The sequence below is a fragment of the Saimiri boliviensis genome, chromosome 17 (genome assembly GCF_048565385.1).
Source record: "Saimiri boliviensis isolate mSaiBol1 chromosome 17, mSaiBol1.pri, whole genome shotgun sequence".
Classification (NCBI taxonomy): Eukaryota; Metazoa; Chordata; class Mammalia; order Primates; family Cebidae; genus Saimiri; species Saimiri boliviensis.
Window position 1 is genome coordinate 15,842,827 of NC_133465.1, and position 22,548 is coordinate 15,865,374.

At 44.0% G+C, this 22,548-nt stretch overlaps 1 pseudogene; it reads left to right on the forward strand.

Annotated features, from left to right (window-relative positions):
- The window catches only part of LOC101040465 (cytospin-B-like), a 49,158-nt pseudogene extending 33,915 nt beyond the window's left edge, over positions 1 to 15,243 (forward strand).
- The last annotated feature ends 7,305 nt before the right edge of the window (positions 15,244 to 22,548 follow it).

Genomic DNA, 22,548 nt, shown 5'->3' on the forward strand with positions numbered 1-22,548 from the left:
CTGCATACCTCAGGCTCAGGCTGTCCTGCCTGCCTACGCCGCAGCATGGGTGAACTACGTGCAGCAGGACCATGCTTCCCCGCGGTATAATCCCCAGCACCTCATGTGTGGAGGGCTCTGGAAATGTTTGTGGATTCTACTCCCAGCCTCAGGGCTGAACCACGATGAGTCGTGCAGATGTCATGAGAAGGTTTCTCCAGCATTTCCTTGGGGGAGCTGCTGGTCACAGGTAAACACTCAGCAAGAAGCAGGACGGGACCTTGGAGGGCTGCCAATCCACTGAGCCTAGGTAGCTCCAGGAGGAGAGGAGCCAGCAGAGCTGTGCATAATAACCATGACCTTTTTTAGAAGCAGCAAGCAGGGAAGAAGAGTGGAATTAATGGAAATGAGGTAGCCAACTTAACAGAAAGAAGAAGAAAGGAGGGGAAGAACATTCCGGAAAAGCATTTCTCCAGAGGCCTGGAGCGTTTCTGGGAACAGAAGATAGCAGGGAATCATCTGAGACCTGAGCCGAGGGCACAGAGAAGACCTGTTCTCAGGATGCCACAGAAGAACCAGAGTACTCTGCTAGTTTTTACTGTAAAAGAACCAGACTTGTCTCCCAGGTTCCCAGAACTCCAACGAACGCCTGCCTTCAGGCGCTGTGCAAGGCCAGTGCTGCCTGAGCTGCTGGTGGGCCAGAGGAAGGGGACCCGGCCAGGGGACAGGAGATGTTGGCCACAGGCCCGCATTGCAAGGCAGCCAGATCCTGTGTGTCAATGCCAAAGCCAGGGAACCTCAGGGAGGAGATGCTTCGGGTAGGGACTCTTGAGTGTTTATCAAATGAAAACAGAGGAAATAAGAAAGACAGGGCCCTAGCCACTCCCGAGATGTGAATCTCCTGTGATTCTGTCTCCAGGGAGTACAGCCTGAACATCTCTGGGACACAGCTGTCCTCTTGCCATGAGAGGGCTCTCGCCCACAGAGGAGTAAAGAGAAGGGCGCTGCTTCCTGGACCAGCTCACTGTGGCCGCTGTCTTCTCTTTCCAGGTCTCAAACCCTCAGTGCCTTCAGTACAGATAGTGAGAGGAACCATTTAAAAAGCAAATTGTTCCAAATCAATCTCCAATCTTGAACTTAACAAAATAATTAAAAATATACTTGGAAGAATAAACAAGAAGACAGTTTAGAGAAAGAGTGTTGATGAAGGCAGGTTGCCCTGCCTGATTGGAGAGGTGCTCTGAAGCCATGCAGAGGCGGCCCCCTTCACACGCCATTCCGCCCCCGTATGGTTGCAGAAGGGAAGACACAGTGGACACAGCCATGAGCGTGGCCCCTGCAGCTCATGTTTGAGAGTAGTAATGACATTGAATTGAGTGGGTTGAGGAGGTCTGCATTTTTTAAATGTTAAAAGATAAGCAGAAGTTGCTAAACTCGATTTGGGAGATAATGAGCCTTATAAAATTAAGTGATTAAAACAATAATATGAACAGGATCAGAATTGGTAAAGAATTCCAAAGAACCCCGGAGTTATTTGCTTGAGGGACAATAGGTTGCTTTCCACCGCCGCAGAAATGTGATTTACTCGTTTGCAGCAGATATAAAAGAAGTCAAGTGAGGTGTTCTGGTTGTCTATAGCTGTAGAGCAAACCACCCCAAAACACAGTGGATTAGAATAACAGTGTTCACTTTGGGCATGATTGCTGTCTGCTCCTTGGTGACCGGCCCTCATGGCTGCAGCTAAGACCATGGGACGGCCATCGCCCTCCATGCAGCTTCTGTACTTGGCCAGTGTGAATCTCCACACACCTCAAGGGTCCAAGAGAGCATTCCAAGAATCCTGAGTAGGAACTTCAAAATTCTTATGAACCGGCCTTCTGAGTCCCAAGTCACTTACTCCACATTCAAGCAAATTGTTAAGGCCAGCCCAGATTCAAGGGGGGAACAATTGGACTCCGTTTCTCAAGTGGAGGATTTCCCAGACTCTGTAGCCATCTTTAATCTATCACATAAGGAAAAAACATTAAGGCTTGCCTTCCTAGCAAGAATTTAACTACATCTTGCTTCCCTCATTCATAGCCAAGTCATATTCAAAATTTTTGGAATAAAAAAGAGAAAGCATTCCCTCACAGTCTGTTTGACACAGAATCATATAATTACTAGAACTCTTATTCATTCATGACTTTGGAATCCACATTGGCCTTCCCCAGGCTGGACTGCAGTGGCATGATCTTGGCTCACTACAACCTCCGCCTCCAGGTTCAAGTGATTCTCCTGCCTCAGTCTCTCAAGTAGCTGGGATTACAGGTCCTCACCACAATGTCCAGCCAATTTTTGTATTTTTAGTAGAGATAGGGTTTCACCATGCTGGCTAGGCTGGTCTCGAACTCCTGACCTCAGGTCATCTGCTCTGCTCAGGCTCCCAAAGTGCTGGAACTACAGACGTGAGCAACCACACCCAACCCACTACTAATATTTTTAATAATGTGTATTATTTTTACAAATGTGTAATCTGTAAAAGTAATAGCTTGTCATCGTGAAAAAATTTGAACACACACACATAAAGATGAAGAATAATTAAGTTGAATGCCAACTCACTTAATTGGTTCCTATTTCTGGCCTATCAAAATCTTTTTGGATATTAAATCTATTAATTTGCTATTCTCTATCTTTCCCAGATTTCTTTGATCACATTAGAAAATGTAGAAATGAGCCGGGCGCGGTGGCTCAAGCCTGTAATCCCAGCACTTTGGGAGGCCGAGGTGGGTGGATCACAAGGTCAAGAGATCGAGACCATCCTGGTCAACATGGTGAAACCCCGTCTCTACTAAAAATACTAAAAAAAAATTAGCTGGGCATGGTGGCTTGTGCCAGTAATCCCAGCTACTCAGGAGGCTGAGGCAGGAGAATTGCCTGAACCCAGGAGGCGGAGGTTGCGGTGAGCCGAGATCGCGCCATTGCACTCCAGCCTGGGTAACAAGAGCGAAACTCCGTCTCAAAAAAAAAAAAAAGAAAATGTAGAAATGCACAGATCCATCCTTTTAGGTTGACATGTATCAAATAATTAGTGAAAAACATCAAGTACCTAGAAGGTACTGCATATAGCAATCCCATCAAAAATCAGAACATTAGAGTTTTCCTGTGAGCTTTACAGGAATGTCTAAAGATTAGTCAACAAAATAATAGGTTGTTTTTTATAGTTGTTTTTTTTTTTTTTTAAGTTTACTCAGTCTAGGCTGGACGTGGTGTCTCATGCCTATTATCCCAATACTTTAGGGCGCCAAGGCAGGTGGATCACCTGAGCTCAGGAGTTCCAGACCAGCCTGGCCAACATGGCAAAAATCCATCTCTACTAAAAATACAAAAATTAGCTGAGCATGGTGGTGTGCACCTGTAATCCCAGGTACTCAGGAGACAGAGGCACGAGAATTGCTTGAACCCGGAGGCAGAGGTTGCAGTGAGCTGAGATCATGTCATTGTATTCCACCCTGGGCAACAGAGCAAGACTCTGTCTCAAAAGAATTTTACTTAGCCTAATTGATAGATAATTCAGATATTTCTAGTTCTCCATTCTGAACAGTAATGCTGCAGTAAATGTCCTTGTGGGTATGTCATGACCATTTCCTCTAGACTGGACACCAAGATGTGATATTACTGGGTCAAATCATATTTTCATTTTCTAAAAAACTGCTTCCAGTTTCCATCTTAAAAGCTTGTGCCATTTTATGTTCCCATCAACCAATATAATAAGAATACCCATTTCCCCACATCTTCATTTTAGAGTCATTTTAATTTTTGCCAGTTTAATGAGTGAAAATGATACATTACCATATTTATTTTCTGTGAAACTGAACATCTTTTCATACATTTCAGACTGTTGTGTTTCCTCTTCAGTACATTACTGGTTCATTTCCCTGCCAATTTTTACTTGAGTTATCTCTTCCTTAGTGATTATAGGAATATATTCCAGATATTAGTCATTTGCTGTATATATACTGGTTTTAATTTCATTGTACAGAAACTTAATTTTTTGTAGTCAGATTTCTTAGCCCTTTCTTTTATGTTTTTTGTATTTTGTGCCTTACATGGCTTTCTCCAGGATTATAATCCTAATTCTTCTGTATTTTATTTTTACAATGTTACAATTTTGGTTTTTAAACTTACCCATCTGGATCCCATCTCTAGGAAACAAGCAGCCTGGGACTAATCCCTGAGAGAAGGGAAGCTCCTGCAGTGATGGCCAGCTCACCAGCTGTCTGTCTGGGAACTATACCCTCCTTGCAGTTCAGGGAACTGGCGTCTGAGCAGAGCACTGCAGCCCCACTGACTGAGGTGACGGTGATCGGAGACGGCAGCCTAAGCAGCTCATTTTATGGAATGGGGCATGAAAAGGGAGGACGCTATGTAGAGAGGTGGCCCAGGAGTCTATGTACAGGTCTCCACAAGTCCATAGCCAAGAATTGTGCTTTCGGTGTGCAGGATGAGACCACTCAAGGTTTACCAGATAGCCTGAGATAGAAACAGAGGTACTAAAATTGGATGTATGTGGTCAGGCGCAGTGGCTCACGCCTGTAATTCTCGCACTTTGGGAGGCCAAGACAGGCAGATCACCTGAGGTCAGGAGTCCCAGACCAGCCTGGCCAGCATGGTGAAACCCGGTCTCTACTAAAAATACGAAATTAACCAGGTGTGATGGTGCATGCCTGTAATCCCAGCTACTCAGGAGGCTGAGGCAGGAGAATTGCTTGAACCTGGGAGGTGGAGGTTGTACTGAGCCGAGATCACACCACTGCACTCCAGCCTGGGCGACAGAGTGAGACTCTGTCTCAAAATAAATAAATAGGCTGGGCGTGGTGGCTCACGCCTGTAATCCCAGCACTTTGGGAGGCCAAGGTGGATAGATCACCTACGGTCAGGAGTTAGAGACCAGCCTGATCACATGATGAAACCCTGTCTCTTCTAAAAATACCAAAAAAAATTATCTGGGCATGGTGGCGTGCACCTATAATCCCGGCTACTTGGGAGGCTGAGGCAGGAGAATTGCTTGAACCCAGGAGGCAGAGGTTGCAGTGAGCTGAGATCATGCCACTGTACTCTGGCCTGGGTGACAGTTCAAGACTGTCTCAATCAGTCAGTCAATCAACTTGGATGTGTGTGTACATCTGTCCCAGGCAAGGACTAAACACTGAATACACAGCAGGGAAGGAGCACAGACTGCATTTGCTGAGACTTCACATGAACCTGATGATGTGTGCGTTTGCTCTGTATTCTTTCTCACCAGACCTTCAAAGTAAGTGTGGTCCTCCCTGGGCTCCTACTGCACATGCTGAGCTCCAGTGAGCTGCTTTTATCCTCTGTGATCTGTAAACTTACATTTTCCCAAAAGTAAAAACTCAATCTGATTCCACAGCTGTAATAATAAAGACCTATTGGGAAAACCCCAAGAGATCCTGGGAGTGAGACTGTTTAGATCATCATGAGCCTGAGATAGCTGGTTCCTACAAGAATGAACGTACAACACTTTCTCTCTTTTTCTTTTTCTTTCTTTCTTTCTTTTTTTTTTTTTTTTTAAGATGGAGTCTCTGTCACCTAGGCTGGAGTGCAGTGGCATGATCTCGGCTCACTGCAACCTCCGTCTCCTGGGTTCAAGCAATTCTCCTGCCCCAGCCTCCTTAGTAGCTGGGATTACAGGCATGCACCACAACGGCCATCTACTTTTTTTTTTTTTTTTTTTTTGAGATGGAATCTCCCTCTGTCACCCAGACTGGTATACAGTGGTACGATCTTGGCTCACTGCAGCTTCTGCCTCCTGGGTTCAAGTGATTATCCTGCCTCAGCCTCCCAAGTAGCTGGGCTTACAGGTGCCCACCACCACGCCCAGATAATTTTTTTGTATTTTTAGTAGAGACAAGGTTTTACCATGTTGGCCAAACTGGTCTCCAACTCTTAACCTCAGGTGATCCGCCTGCCTCAGCCTCCCAAAGTGCTGGGATTACAGGCATGAGCCACTGTGCCTGGCCTAATTTCTTTTCTTTTTTCTTTTTTTTGGGGACAGAGTTTGAGACAAAGTTTCACTCTTGTTGCCCAGGCTGGAGTGCAATGGCATGATCTCGGCTCACTGCAACCTCTGCCTCCCAGGTTCAAGCGATTCTCCTACCTCAGCCTCCCAAGTAGCTGGGATTACAGGCATGTGCTACCACACCTGACTAATTTTTATATGTTTAGTAGAGACAGGGTTTTACCATGTTGGTCAGACTGGTCTTGGACTCCTGATTTCAGGTGATCTGCCCGTGTTGGCCTCCCAAAGTGCTGGGATTATAGGCGTCAGCCACTGTGCCCAGCTGATTTTTTTTTTTTTTTTTTTTTTAAGTAGAGGCAGGATTTTGCCATGTTGGCCTGGCTGATCTTGAACTGCTGACCTCAAGTGATCCAACTGAGTCAGCTTCCCAAAGTACTGGGATTACAGGCATGAGCCATGATGCCTGGCTCATGCAGCATTTTCTAAGCAGCCTCCTGCCTTTTTTCCAAGAAACTTTGCTTTTTTATTTATTTCTTTTTTTTAACCTTTGCAATTAGTGTACAGGGTCCGTTCATTTATAGACACCTCATGGTGACACCTAGAGGACTTTGGCAAAGGTGAAGAAGTACTGGGGATGCAGCCACGGAATCCAGCTGTGTCCTTGGTGGAATTCAGCACAGTGTGAACCTGCAGCTTCTTCCCCCGTGATTGATGTCTTTACCAGATGTTAGTTTTTCCAGGCAACCAAGGCAAACGAAAGCATCTTCTAGAAACAAATGCTGTGGGCTGTACGGTTTTGTTTCCCCTGTCCTGCTGCGTCTTTCGTGAGTGCTGTCTCTACATTCCCTGGTCTGGAACTTTAGTACAACCTCAACACTCAAGGAAGATATTCTTGGATATGCACTAAAATTAGGATTTTACCTTCCCATGTACAATTCAATGTCTTCAGTTTTCTTAAATGACTTTTGCTGTACCGAGGGGTCTATTACACAATATTTATCTAAGCTCTCTCTCTATATTACACAATATTTATCTAAGCTCTCCTAGAGACCTAACTAATTTTGGAGAGCTTGGAATGTTACCTCTTTTTATATCTAAGACTTCCTTCCATCAAAAGTTCCATATTCCACTCAGGAATATCTCTAAGATATTTATATCCTGGGGGAAAGTTAGAGATAATTTGCAATGAGTAACTACCATTTCCCTGGGGAAAAATAATCAGTTAAGTTTCTTTCGGTTTTTGCTCTGCTTTTTTCTCCCAATAAATCTTGTACATAAATTCTAAGTGTCATCATTCAGGGTAGACACCACACTCCAGCCCTTTAAGATAATCAGGGTCCCTCCCTTCCTGCCTTCCTTCTTTCCTTCCTGTCTTTCTCCCTGCCTCTTCCTTTCCCTTCCTCTCTCTTTCTTCTTTCCTGTCTCCCTCACTCTTTCCCTCTCTCCCTTCCTTTTGTTTTTATTGAGGTATAACACACGTGTGCATGGGGATGTTCAGGAAGTGATCCAGGTCCAAAAGGCATTCGGCTCCCCCAGAATCCTCTGCATGTTCCCCTGGTTGCCAGCTGCCACTCCAGGATAACAACGATCGTAGTCCTTTTAATTCAGGCATGACTATCAAGGAACATACCTGAAGATGTAGCCTGTAGAATGCCTGGTTGGCTGCACAAGCTCCTTGGGGCAGTAGCATTCTCCAGTGCAGAAAGCAATGCCATCCACTCCACAGCCTGTTCCTGGTAGGCCTGGCCTCAGAAAATGACGTTCCAGTTTCTTTAACTGATGAGAAGGAACCAAAGTTTCACCGCTCACTCCTCTAGAATCTTCCCTTTCCCACCCTCAGCCTGTCCTTCCACTGAGACGGGAATCAAGGGAGCTACAGAGCCTCTTTCAGCAGGGTCTGCTCTTGGCACTGCCAACAGTGCTGACATCCATGCCCTGGCCATCCTGCCTGGTGCCCTTGCCTGCCCTCACCATTCCCTGATGGCAGTGTCCACAGCAAACAGGATGCGTGCTTCAGAGGCAAACAGAGCTGGCCTTCTGGCCCTGACTCTGGCACTAGAAATATCATTTCTGCTCCCGCTTTCTTGTATGTAAAAATGGGTCACCATTACAGTAGTCACTGTGCATGGCTGTCCTGAGAATTAAATGGGGAAATGCACAGTGACAGGCTCATTGCAGGCACTCAGCGAATGCCACTGCTCTTCCCTCCCTTCCCAGCCCATTTGGGATCTTCATACTTAAAAGGACTTTGGTCTTGATCAAGCATTTGGCTTTCTATTTAAAACGGGCCTTTCGGTTGCAAATTATCTCGTGTCTATCCACATTGCCTTTGAGAAAGAACACTTCCAGGCAGGGCAAATGTGTGCTCCGTGTACACAGATGCCTTGAGGTTAGCATAATGTAAACATCAACACAGGGTCTCTGGGGTTGGAGATGGGGTCTTGGGCAGCCTGTGTGTAGCAGAGGAAGGAAGTGGGAGCTCAGTACTGTCAGGGGCCACAGTGCCCTCTGCCTTTCCCAAGGCTGGCCTGGCCCCCCTTGTTTTTGGCTTCCTAGGGTTTGACATCCACAACATCTGGTTTGAATGCTTTGAGTGAACTGGATGGGGTGCGGCCTCCTGTCTGTTTCTTTCTTTTGCTTTTTTAACTACAAGCCTCTTCAGAAAGTGTCAAATCAAAGCACTTTCCATTTCTAAAGCAGTGTCCAGGTCTCATCGGGTAGCCGTTGAACTCAAAGACATTTGAAGCCAAAACTCCTCACGATCAGCTTCCCAGTGGCCCTGGGAATTACAGTCACTTGAAAATGGAGATGGGGCTCTCCCAACAAGGGCATCCTCAGGCTTTTATGTAACGCGGATGCTTAGTGACTGCTGAAAGTTGGTTGTACTTGAGTCGTGAAAGCCAAGGTGAAGAAGCGTTAATATGGTTGTGTGTTGCTTTCAGACAGATACTTCTCCCTGGGGAAATGTAATTGCAAAGCAGACTCAATAGCACAGCATCTTCCTGAAAACCGGTGCTTTTGCGGGGCGTTCTGGGGTCCACAGGGATTTTCCTGGATGCTGACTAGAACAGAGAAGAGGTTTGCTAGAAAGACGGGGACTAGCATTCCTGGTATCTGCTTCATTCAGGTAAACCCTGCGTGTGATACATGACACTATCTCTTCTGACCTCAGTTTCTTTACCCATAAAATGAAGTATTTGACCAACCTCACTGCTAAGGACCAGGATAGCTTGAACTAACTTAGAAAGTCTAGATAAAAAGCTAAATGAGATTATAGGCCAATGGCTCCCAGAACCCTAAGGAAACTTCACAGGAAACATGGCACCATATTTTGGTGCACACTTCTACCTATGTATATTTTCCAGAACCTCTTTACACACACTTTGAGGAGAGTTCCATAAAAGCTCCCTCTCCAATTCCATCTTAATGTCATGCCCTGTTCCTCTCCGCCCTTCCTCTCCTTTTAAGCTGCAAATTGCTCCTGATAAAAGCACCCTTAATGACCTTCCCAGGGCAGTCAGAGAGTTAATTTGTCATGGGGTTGCATTTGGCCTTCTGGGCAGATGGAGGGAGCATCTCCATCCCCACCACCCCTCCCATGGTGGTCTGTGTCCACCCCATGGGAGGGAGCCAGTGCCCACCGCACCCCTCTGACTTTGCTGGCTTTACATTTTGCAGAACAGGGTGTTCTGAGGAGGAGGAGCTTGCAGGGAGATTGCAGGAAAGAGTCTTAGACTTGCCCAACTCCTCTTACTGTCCCCAAACCCAATACAGACCCCGAACTCAGCCAAGCCCAAGCTGTGCCCCACTTATACAATCCCTTGCAACAATCCCTAAAACAACCTGAGCAATACAGCATCAGTGGGCTTAGGAACCTGACATTTCATTTGGAACAAGTCTTGTGGATCCAAGGAAGAAAACCTTGTTAAGGTGAGCAGGTGAGTGACAGGACTGAGAATCTAAGAGGTGGGGATCCACTGGAGCCCCCAGGTCACCTAGGGGACCTGCATAGCAGTCTTTAGAACCCACCATCTCTATGACAGGGACTTAAGAGCTGGATTTCAGATTCCTTATCACTGTGTCCCGGGCAGCTGCTGGGGGCTGCATCCATCCTGAAGGAGGAACCCCTTTCTCCCCATGTAGCCCCACGATCCCTGCTTGCTTGGTGTTCTCATGGGGCTGCTGAGCAGGAAGGGTTTCTTTTTTTCTTTTCCTTTTTTATTTTTTTGTTTTGAGACGGGATCTCCACTCTGTCACCCAGGCTGGAGTGTAGTGGTGTGACGATAGCTTACTGTAGTATTGACCTCCTAGGCTTAAGGGATCCTCCTGCCTCAGTCTCCCAAGTAGCCAGGACTACAGGTGTGCACCATCATGCTTGGCTAATTTTTGTTTTTGTTTTTGTAGGTAGAGATGGGGTTTTGCCATGTTGCCCACTCTGGTCTTAAACTTCTGGGCTCAAGCAATCCTTCTGCCTCAGCCTCCCAAAATCCTGGATTACTCCCAAAATCCTGGATTACCATGCTGTGCCAGAAAGGGTTTTCTTTTCCTCCTGAGAAGCCTCCCAAGTTGTGGGGAGAAGAGTGTAGTAGCAGGAGCATGCCAGAGACAGCCATGTAGTTCTTTAAGATCTTATATCTTGTTCTGCTTGTTGTGAGTTGGGATTATACAGAGATAATGATGATGATGATGTTACTGATGGTGATGATGACAGTGGTAGTAGTGGTGGTGGTGATGGTGGCAATGAGGGTGATGATTATGGCGATTTTTTTTTTTTGACACTACAACCTCCCCCTCCTGGGTTCAAGCAATTCTCCTGCCTCAGCCTCCCGAATAGCTGGGATTACAGGTGTGTGCCACCACACCCAGCTAATTTTTGTATTTTTAGTGGAGACGGGATTTCGTTATACTGGCCAGGATGGTCTCGATATTCTGAGCTCATGATCCGCCCACTGCAGCCTCCCAAAGTGCTGGGATTACAGGCATGAGCCACCATGCCTGGCTATTTTTAGCTTTTTTTCCCCAGTAGAGCTTAGGCCACCTTGAATGCCTATGGTGATGATTCTTCCTTGACCAGATAAGTCTGGAAAATGCTGGTGTATACAAAGTTAATCAGGTAGGTTAATTTGAGAATAAGATGTCTTTGAGCCTTTAATCAATCTCCCAATGGTTGGACAAATCCCCTACTGTTTTGAGCACTAAAGACTTTTTTCTTATGCTATTCTGTGAATAGATTTGGACAATATCAGGCTGTTCCTGGTACCAAAATAAAATTTAGCACCACCAAATTTGAGAAGTTTATTCTTATGTTGCCTTACTGAAAACCCAAAGATGGATTCTCGTCTTACCAGTCTCTCTCATCTATGACACTGCACAGTTGCAATAGTATTTGATTAATGCTGCTTTTGTCTCCTGCAGAACATTGACATCACCCATTTTGGCAGCAGCTGGAGCAATGGCCTTGTCTTCTGTGCTCTGCTCCACAACTACCTGGCTGCCCACATCTCCTGCCAAGAGCTGAACAGTCAGGAGAAAGTAAGTCATGGCCCTGTCACGTTGGTTACCCTCTAGGAAATGCAGGGGGATTCCTAATTGATAAACTCCAGTGTGGGAGGGGCTTACGGGCCTGAAGCAGAAATTGGCATATTGATACCAGCTACAGATAACTCCTGAATGTGTGACTATACCATGGGATCCCATCCTCAGCAGATATTCCTCAGCTTCCCTTCTCAATATATACCACTTGTTACCTAGAAAGAAGCAGTGAAGAATGGTTTGATGTGGCCACTAATAAGTTCCTATCTCGGCTTTCCAGAGAAAGCCCTACTGGAATCTCACCTTCCTTGAGATTTCAAGACCTTGGCCAGCATTTTTCAAAGCCTATTCTAAAGAACCAGCAAGCACCAACAAAATGAATTCCCTGCTCAAATAAGTCTGGAACACTGCATATTATATCACATTTTTGGAGGACACAGCGCCCCCTAACACATTAAAAACTTAAAGGAGTCCTACATTAAGAAATCTGTGTGACTGTAACCCATCTTAGATCAGATACACATAACTGACCTCTTTACCTATATTTGTTTATTTTACTAAAATCACTGTAACAAGGGTTGGCAAATTTTCTCTGTTAAGGGCCACATAATAGGCTCAGTGGGTCAGTTGGTCTCAGTCATAACTACTCAACTTTACCATCGGGCTAAAGAGGCCATCGATACTTTGTAAACAAATGGGCATGGCTGTGTCCCAACAAAAACTTTATTTACAAAAACAGGCTGTGAGCCAGATTTGGCCCATGGGCAGCAGTTTGCCAACCCCTGACCTAGAATGTCCTACAATATGTCCCTTAGAGTGTAGTTTGGAAAATGCTGTGTTGGCCCTTACAGTCAGTCCCTCAGAGTTTCTTGCCAAGGACCGGGCATCATAAGAAGAAAGCAATAGAGAAATGTTCTGCACCCTCATGAGCTAGACAGACAGTAAGCAAGCAGGTAGATTTTATCACAAGTAAAATTATAAATGAACAAGGATAAGTCATCAAAGAACCCAAGGAGAAACTCAGCGCTGTGACAGTGAGTGATGGGGATTACATTTAGACCAGGGAGACTGTGGCAATGATGTCAAAACTGGTGTCAGAAGGTGGAGGAGGCAGCAGTGCGGAGCCAGAGCAAAGGAGAAGCTGCAGTGAGGGAACACCTTGGTGTGGTCCAGGAATGGAAGAAAGCCAGGTGGCTGGATGCAGTTAATGGGGCCAGAGAGGCTGTGCTGATCCAGGGATTCTAAGGGGGCAGAGTCTGCAGAGCTTCCCCATGGCTCAGGTTTGGCCTCACCCACTGACCACCAGGGTGATAGCAATGCAGATGGAAAGACATAGAAAGATTCAAAATATGTGTTAGAATCAACTGGACTTAGTGACAGATTTGGTTGTAGGGGAGGAGGAGGAGAAGGAGTCAAAGACAATATCCTGGCATCTAGTTAGACAGCGATTTTCTGAGATGGGGAAGACAGAGATATGTTTAAAAGCTCTGTTTTGATTACTCCACATCAGGATTTAAATAAAGTCCAAAGAATGGTCATGGTAATGACAAAAACTGAGCAAAGTAATTTAATTTTTTAATGTGTTAGTGTTCTCTAGAGAAGCAGGATCAATAGGATATTGGGGGTAGTGGGGAGGGGAGAGAAATTTATTTTAAGAAGTTAGCTCAAGGGCCGGGCGCGGTGGCTCAAGCCTGTAATCCCAGCACTTTGGGAGGCCAGGGCGGGTGGATCACGGGGTCAAGAGATCGAGACCATCCTGGTCAACATGGTGAAACCCCGTCTCTACTAAAAATACAAAAAAAAAATTAGCTGGGCATGGTGGTGCATGTCTGTAATCCCAGCTACTCAGGAGGCTGAGGCAGGAGAATTGCCTGAACCCAGGAGGCGGAGGTTGCGGTGAGCCGAGATCGCGCCATTGCACTCCAGCCTGGGTAACAAGAGCAAAACTCCGTCTCAAAAAAAAAAAAAAAAAGAAAGAAAAAGAAGTTAGCTCAAGAGTATAGAAGCTGGCAGCTCCAAAATCTGCAGGGTAAGCCAGCAGGTTGGAGACTCAGGAAAGAGCTGATGCTTTGAGTGTGAAGGCCATCTGCTGACAAAATTTCTCTTCTTGGGCAAGATCAGTATTTTTCTATTAAGGCCTTCAACTGATTAGATGAAGACCAGCCACATTAAGGAGGGGCATCTGCTTTACCCAAAGTCTGTTAAATTAAATGTTAACATATAAATGTTAAGCTCATTTTAAAAAACACCTTCACAGAAACATCTAGAATAATATTTGGCCAAATACCTGGGTGCCGTGCCTATCCAAGTTGGCACATATAATTAACCATCACAGAATGTATTAAAATCTTTAAATTACTTTTCTATGGGATACTCTGTGAAGCAGTCTAGACAGGATTATTAAACATTCTGGGGGAAAGGTTGTGTTTAAATCATGTGAAGTCTGAGGTGCTGTGAAATATGCAGGTGGCGATGGCAGGCAGGCGATTGCACAGCAAATCCAGAGCTGGGATGAGAGAGCAGAGCTGGAAACATGATCCGTGACATCTAATGGAGGTTCCTGAGATGATGCAAATGTTCTGTATCTGCACTGCCTTCATGGCAGCCGCCAACCACATGGGCTCTTGGGTCCCTGAAATGTGGCTAGTGTGACTGAAGACTGAATTTTTAATTTCAATTTTAATTTTAATAATTTTAATTTAAATAGCCACATCATGTGTGGTTGATGTGTTGGAGAGGGCAGGCACAGCAATGTTATTTAAGGTTGTCAGAGTGGAGGAGAGCATCTAGGCCTTCAGTCTTAGGGAAGCATAGAGAGAGAGGACTGAGGAACACACCTGGGGACCCCAGTGTTTGCTCACACAGGAACAAGAGACAAGGCCCTGCACTTTCATAAACACAGCATTAGTACCACGACCCCTGTTTAAAGCCAAGGCTCACAACATGCTGCTCTTTTTAGTAAAAGCAGACATCTTTGCAACTCCACCTGCTAGTCCAGGGAGGTAATAAGGAAGCAGGTCTCCACCTAGTATTTTTTGTGTATGGGCAGAGAAAAGGGAGAGAGAGAGAGAGAGGAGTGAGTCCGTCCCTTGTAAGGAAAGAAAACCAGGCCAGATGAGGTTTGGAGTCCAGATTTATAATACGTATGCTGCATAAAGACCTTAGATTATACTCTCAGATACAGGAAGCCCCTGGGCTTATAGTGAACAATAGCTGCTTTAACCATGACAGAATGATTCTATTTTAAAATGATTCTATTTAAAAAAGAGATTTGGAAAAAGAAATAACACTTCTAGAAATGAAAATTTGGAATTAAAGCCACAATGAAATGTGTCGCCAAACTGATTAGATGCAGCAAAAGAGAGAACTAATACACTAGAACATAAATATAGGGAAATTACCCAGAATATAAAAGAGATGTCAAAAAATAGAAATATAATAGAGGGGTTGAGTTAGTATGTGTTCATCTTCAAGAAGCCAGCAGTTGCTTAAACCATTAAAAATGTTAATTTTCTTTTTTAACAAAAGTAGTTTCAGGATTGGTTCACCACTCAGTGTTGTAATCAAGACCCCAGAATGTCCCCTCTCCATGCTCACCATCTTAATCTTTTGGCTTTTGTCCCCATACTTGTTCCTTTGTGGTTGATTCCTTTTAGCTGCCAAACTTTAGACATCACTTCCACCTGCAGGACAGGAAGAAGAGGAAGAGGTAGAACAAGTGCCTCCTATCTTTTCCCTTTAGAGAATGAAAGTAAAAGCCTCCCTGGGTTTCTCCAGCTCATTGGCAATACTCTGTTACATGGTCCCCAGCTGCAAAGGCATTTGAGGAAGCGAGCATATAACATTTTTCAGCTTCTTTAGTGGGAAGCCTGCAAGGGAGAGAGAGCTTGGGAATGACTGTTGGGCTATTGAATAGTGTCTGTCTCAGAGCTTAAGAGACATAGATGAAAAAAATCAGACGATAGCCATGCCTCATGCCCAGAGGGACTTCCAGATGAAAAGGATAGAATGGAGTGGAAACAATATTTGAAGATAAGATAACTGAATTTTTTCTAGAATGATGAAAGACAAGAGTTCATAGATTCTTCATTTATCTCAAGCAGGACGAATTAAAAAAATATACCTTCAGACACATTATAAGGAAACTACAGAAAGAGCAAAGACAAGGTAGACAGTCTATCAAAAATTTCTAGCCAGGCATGGTGGCTCACACCTGTAATCCCAATACTATGGAAGGCTGAGGCAAGAAAATCACTTGAGCCCAGGAGTTTGAGTCCAGTCTGGGCAATATAGCAAGACCTCATCTCTACGAAATATTTAATGATTAGCCAAGCATGATGTTGCATGTCTGTGATCCCAGCTTCTTGGGATACTGAGGCAGGAGGATTGGTTGAGCCCAGGAGGTCGAGTCTGTAGTAAGCCTAGACCATCCCACTGCACTCCAGCCTGGGTGACGGAGTAAGAACCTGTCTCAAAAACAAAACAAAAACAAAAAACCCCTGCAACTTTCTGCTAACCAGTAAGAAAGAGACAGCCTAGCAGGAAATTATCAAGGGCTATAATAGACAAGTCACAGAAGAGGATCACAAATGCCCAACAGACATTTTTAAAGACATTCAGTCTCATTAGTGATCAGGAAAATCTAAGTTGAACTAATAGTGAGATATAATTTGATAACCCTCTGAGAATGTGTTGAATCTAAGAAATGAGAAAGTGACAGTAAAGCTATTGTAGAAAACTCAGCACTATGAACAGTGCTATGCCAGTATATTTCTGAAATAGAATAGACAGTTTTCTAGAAAAATATAAATATATTTCTTCAAATATTAAATGTAAATATTTCTCCAAAACTTACTCAAAAATAAGTAAAATTTTAACTGTTAAATTGAATTCATACTTTAAAATGTCACACAAGCAAAAAATGTCCAAACAAGCCCAAATTCTACTAAACCTTTAAGAAACAGATATCCCGGCCGGGCACGGTGGCTCATGCCTGTAATCCCAGCACTTTAGGAGGCTGAGGCGGGTGGATCACAAGGTCAAGAGATCGAGACCATCCTGGTCAACACAGTGAAACCCCGTCTCTACTGAAAATACAAAAATTAACTGGGCATGGTGGCGCGTGCCTGTAGTCCCAGCTACTCGGGAGGCTGAGGCAGGAGAATTGCTTGAACCCAGGAGGTGGAGGTTGCAGTGGGCCGAGATCGTGCCATTGCACTCCAGCCTGGGTAACAAGAGCGAAACTCCGTCTCAAAAAAAAAAAACCAAAAAAATAAACAGATATCCCTATTGTGTATTTACAGGTCCAGGGAATTTAAAAAGGAGTGAGGAAACTTACACATATGAACAGGGTGGAGTATAGCAGGGATCTCCCTTCAGAAACAACAAAATTAACAAGTACCAACACAGAGATCAGGTAAGGATAAAGATACAATGAGACCTTGTTGGAAGATTATATTCTACACAGAAGACATTTTTCTTTGGAGTATTATAATTAATTTTTGCTTTTTGTTTATTATTTTATTTCTTTTAAGATGGAGTTTTTTTCTCTTTCACCCAGTCTGAAGTGCAATAGTGTGATCTCCACTTACTGCCAACCTCTGCCTTCCGGTTTCAAGCGATTCTCCTGCCTCAGCCTCCCAAGTAGCTGGGATTACAGGCACCCACCACCACACCTGTGTCATTTTTGTATTTTTAGTAGAGCTGGGGTTGCACCATGTTGGCCAGGCTGGTCTCAAACTCCTGACCTCATGAGCCGCCTGTCCTGGCTTCCCAAAGTGCCGGGATTACAGGCATGAGCCACTGCGCCCAGCCTTGCCTTTTAAATTTAGCATCTTTTTCTTAATTTTCATCTAATGCGCTATGGAAGTTAGCTGGGAAGCAAATGAGATCATGTGCTGTCCTAATTGTCAGAGCCAGGGATTTTATTTGTATGGATGGTCTGTGAGGATCTGCTGACACACATAATTAATCTCCAAGGCACTTAAGAGTGTTTGTGAACATCTTAACCAACTTATTCCACCAACAAAATAGAAATTTCCTACATTCTTAAATTTACTTTTCAGTACCTTGATGTGGCCTGGCAGCTCATGCCCATAATTTCAGCACTTTGGGAGGCTGAGGCAAGCAGATCATGTGAGGCCAGGAGTTTGAGATCAGCCTGGCCAACATGGTGAAACCCCATCTCTACTAAAAATACAAAAATTAGCGGAGAGAGATCCAAGATGACTGATCACTAACAGCTCGGGATTGTAGCTCCCACTGAAAGCTCAAAGAACGAGAGGACGCCACACCTTCACATGAATTCTTGTTGCTCACGCACCAGGAGATTCCCAGCGGAGGAGCCCCACGGGTCGCCAGCGCGACTCTTGTGACCGGCGAGGCGGTTTTGCCGGCGCCTTGGAGCGACGGTTCTTGGTGCAGAGTCGGAAAAGCACCATTAATCTTAACGCCGCTGATTTGGTCGGTGCAGTGGGTTGCTCAGATTTCGGCGCTGAGAATCAATAAGTTGGACGTCCACTCAGAAACCTAATTACAAAGACGGTGAATTCAAAGACCACAGATGGATAAATTTATAACGAAGGGAGGAAAACGGCCAAAAAAGGCTGAGAATGCCCAAGATCAGAACGCCTCTCCCTCAGCGGGGGATCACAGTTCCTCATCAGCAACGGAACAAGGCTTGATGGAGAACGAGTGTGTTCCAATTACAGAAGCAGGCTTCAAAATGTGGATAATGAGAAACTTCTGTGAATTAAAAGAACTTGTTTTAACCCAATCTAAAGCAACTAAGAACTTTGAAAAAAGATTTGACGAAATGTTAACAAGAATACACAATTTAGAGAGGAATATAAGTGAATTGATGGAGCTGAAAAACACAATAGGAGAACTTCGTGAAGTATGCACAAGTTTTAACAGCCGAATTGATCAAGCAGAAGAAAGGATATCAGAGGTCGAAGACCAACTCAATGAAATAAAACAAGAAGACAAGATTAGAGAAAAAAGGATACAAAGGAACGAGCAAAGTCTCCAAGAAATATGGGACTATGTGAAAAGACCTAATTTACGCTTGATAGGTGTACCTGAATGTGACGAAGAGAATGAATCCAAGCTGGAAAATACGCTTCAGGACATTATTCAGGAAAATTTTCCCAGCCTAGTAAGGCAGGATAATATTCAACTCCAGGTAATACAGAGAACACCACAGAGATATTCCTCAAGAAGAGCAACTCCAAGGCACATAATCGTCAGATTCACCAGGGTTGAAATGAAGGAGAAAATACTAAGGGCAGCCAGAGAGAAAGGTCAGGTTACCCACAAAGGGAAGCCTATCAGACTCACAGCAGATCTCTCAGCAGAGACCCTACAAGCCAGAAGAGAGTGGGGGCCAATATTCAACATCCTAAAAGAAAAGAACTTTCAACCCAGAATTTCACATCCAGCCAAACTAAGCTTCACATGTGAAGGAAAAATAAAGTTTTTTGTGAATAAGCAAGCACTCAGAGATTTCATCACCACCAGGCCTGCTTTACAAGAGCTTCTGAAAGAACCACTACACATATGAAAGGAACAAACAGTATCAGCCTTTCTAAAAAAATTATCAAAAAGAGCATCAATATAATGAAGAATTTACATCAACTAATGGACAAAATAGCCAGCTAATGGCAGTATTAAACTCACATATATTATTATTAATTCTAAATTTAAATTGACTAAATCCCCCAATCCAAAGACAGGCAATTTGAATAAAAAACTAAAACCCATCAGTATGCTGCATCCAGATCCATCTCACATTCGAGGATACACAAAGACTCCAAACAAGGGATGGAGAAAGATTTACCAACCAACCAGAGAGCTAAAATAAATAAATAAAAAGCAGAAGTTACAATTAAGCAACAAAGATCAAAAGAAGCAAAGAAGGACATTATATAATGATAAAAGGATCAATGCAACAACAAGAAGAGCTAAAGATCCTAAATATATACGCACCCAATACAGGAATACGCAGACATACAAGACTTATAAAGAGACTTAGACTCCCACATAATAATAGTGGGAGACTTCAACATTAATATTAGACAGATCAATGAGACAGAAAATTAACAACGATATTCAGGACTTAAACTCAGATCTGGAACAAGTAAATGTAATTAACATTTATAGAACTCTGCACTTTAAATATACAAAATATACACTCTTATCAGTACCACATCATATCAATTTAGAAGTTTAAAAGAAATCTTGGTCGGCTCCTTGTTTGTTATTCTCTTCCCTCATTTTCTTTCATGTCTCCATTATTAAGGACAATTATAGGCATACCCATATTTAGACTGCATTCTAGCCCGGGCAATAAAGCAATACCCCCATCCTCTCTCCTTCTTCCTCTTTCTCTTTCTTCCTCTTCTTTATTCTTTAAAAAAAAAAAAAAAAATTAGCTGGGCATGGTGGCGCACACCTGTAATCCCAGCTATTTGGGAGGCTGAGGCAGGAATCACGTGAACCTGGGAGGTGGAGGTTGCAGTATGCCAAGATAGCACTTCTGCACTCCAGCCTGGGTGACAGAGCAAGACTCTCAGTCTCTGTCTCAAAAAAAAAAAAAGAAAAAGAAAAAGAAAAATAATATATTGAATTACACATGACACTTCTAAACTACACCCAGTCAGAAGTGACAGCAGTAATCTGTAAATCTTAAGTTCTGTAGTTAGATTATACAGGGAAAATTTTCTTATGTAATAAATAAATAGAAGTTTCTGGGTGTAGCATATTAGCAAGGATGATATTTTTTTTTATTTTTATAATTTAAACTTTTACTTCAGATTCCGGGAGTACATGTGCAGGTTTGTTACATGGATATATGGCGTACTGCTGGGGTTTGGGGTATGAGTGATCCTGTCACCGGGTAATGAGTATAGTACCCAGCTGTTTTCAACCCTTGCCTCTCTTCTTCCATTCCCTCTCTTGTAGTCTCCAGTGTCGATTGTCCCCATCTTTATGTCCATGACTACCCAATGTTTAGCTTCCTCTTATAAGTGAAAACATGCAATATTTGATTTTCTGTTTCTGTGTGGGTTAGCTTAGGATTATGGCCTCCATCTGCATCTGTTGCTGCAGAGGACATGATTCCATTCTTTTTTCAGCTGTGTAGCATTCTATGGTGTATATGTACCACATTTTCTTTATCCAATCCACCATTGATGGACACCTAGGGTGATTCTATGTCTTTGCTATTGTGAGTAGTGCTGCAGTGAACATACATGTGCATATATGTGTCGTTTTGGTGGAATGATTTATTTTCTGTTGGATATATATCCAGTAATGTCATTGCTGGGTTGAATGGTAGTTCTGTTTTAAGTCATTTGAGAAATCTTCAAATTGCTTTCCACAGTGGCTGTACTAATTTACGTTCCCATCGATGGTATATAATCATTCCCTTTTTAACCTCACCAGCATCTGTTATATTTTGACTTTTTTTTTTTTGGGACAGAGTCATGCTCTGTCACGGGGGTTGGAGTGCGGTGATGTGATAATAGCTCATGCAGCTTTGACCTCCCAGGCCAAAGTGATCTTGCCACCTCAGCCTCCCAAGTAGCTAGGAGTACAGGCGTGTGCCACCATGCCCAGCTAATTAAAAAAAAATTTTTTGTAGAGATGCATTCTCACCATGTTGCCTAGGCTGGTCTTGAGCTCCTGGGATCAAGCAATCCTCCTACCTTTTCCCCTTAAAGTACTGAGATTACAGGTATGAACCACAGTGCCCAGCCTGACTTTTTATTGGTAGCCATTCTGACTGGTGTGAGAGGTTGCAATCTTTAAAAGTGAAGTTCTACAGTGTTCCCCAGATCTTAGAAAGTGTTCCTCCTCAGCCCCCATGTAAGGAAAGCATCTTAGCCAGCCCAATTGCAAGTGTGAGCAACTCCCCACAGAAAGAATTTGGTGAGGGAGGATATGTGACCTCACTGTTGTAAAACAGTCAGAATGTGTGTCCCCAGGGCTGCCATGTCTATACCAGGCCATTTAGTCCGGTTTGCTCACTGAGTGCCAGCATGCTCACCAGGACAGCCGCTGCATGCACAGACTGGGTGCTGCAGGCCCCCTGAAGGGAGGTCACCACAAAGCAATTCCTGAGGCATGGCCGTACCTACCCTGTGGTCTAAACTTGATGAGCTGTACTTAAATAGCTAATTTGAGCTTCATTACATGAAAAACATTTTTTTCATATTTGCTGTGTCTATTTACTATTTACCCATTCTAGGCATTTTCTTTGCGTGGATTTATTGAACCCTCATGGAGGTTCTGCAAAATTAATATGTTCTATGGGGGGAAACTGAGGCGCACAGCTCATAAGGAGCATAGGCAAGAGGCAAGTCCAGGCAGGTGGCTCCAGAGCCCATGCCCTCAACCTCGGTGACAGATGTGTCGCCCCTCTGGCTCCTAAAGCACAATTTATTCATGGTATAATCGAGCACATGCCCTATTATATTGTAATTTATCTGATCATATGGCAAATCTCTTCCCCTAGCACCTCCGCAGGACCATGAGCTCCCAAGAACGAGAAGTTATATCTTGCTTGTTTTTTATTGTGGTAAAATACATGTAAGAGTCACCATCTTAATTTTTAGTTTACAGTTCAGTGGTTCTGAGTCCATTCATGTTATGGGTGCAGCCATTACCACCCCCCATCTCCAGAACTCTTTTATCTGTTCAAACCAGCACTCTGTACCGATTAAACATTAACTCCCCATTCTCCCTCCCCTCAGCCCCTGGCAACCACCATTCCACTTTCTGTCTCTGTGAATCTGACTACTATAGCTACCTCATTTGAGTGGAATCATACAGGATTTGTCTTTTTGTGACTGGGTTGTTTCATTCAGCATGTTTTCAAGGTTCATCCATGTTTAGCACATGCCAGGATTCTCTTCCCCCTCTTTCTCTTTTTTGAGACTGAGTCTCACTCTGTCACCCAGGCTGGAGAGCAGTGGTGCGATCTCACTCACTGCAACCTCCACCTCCCAGGTTCAAGA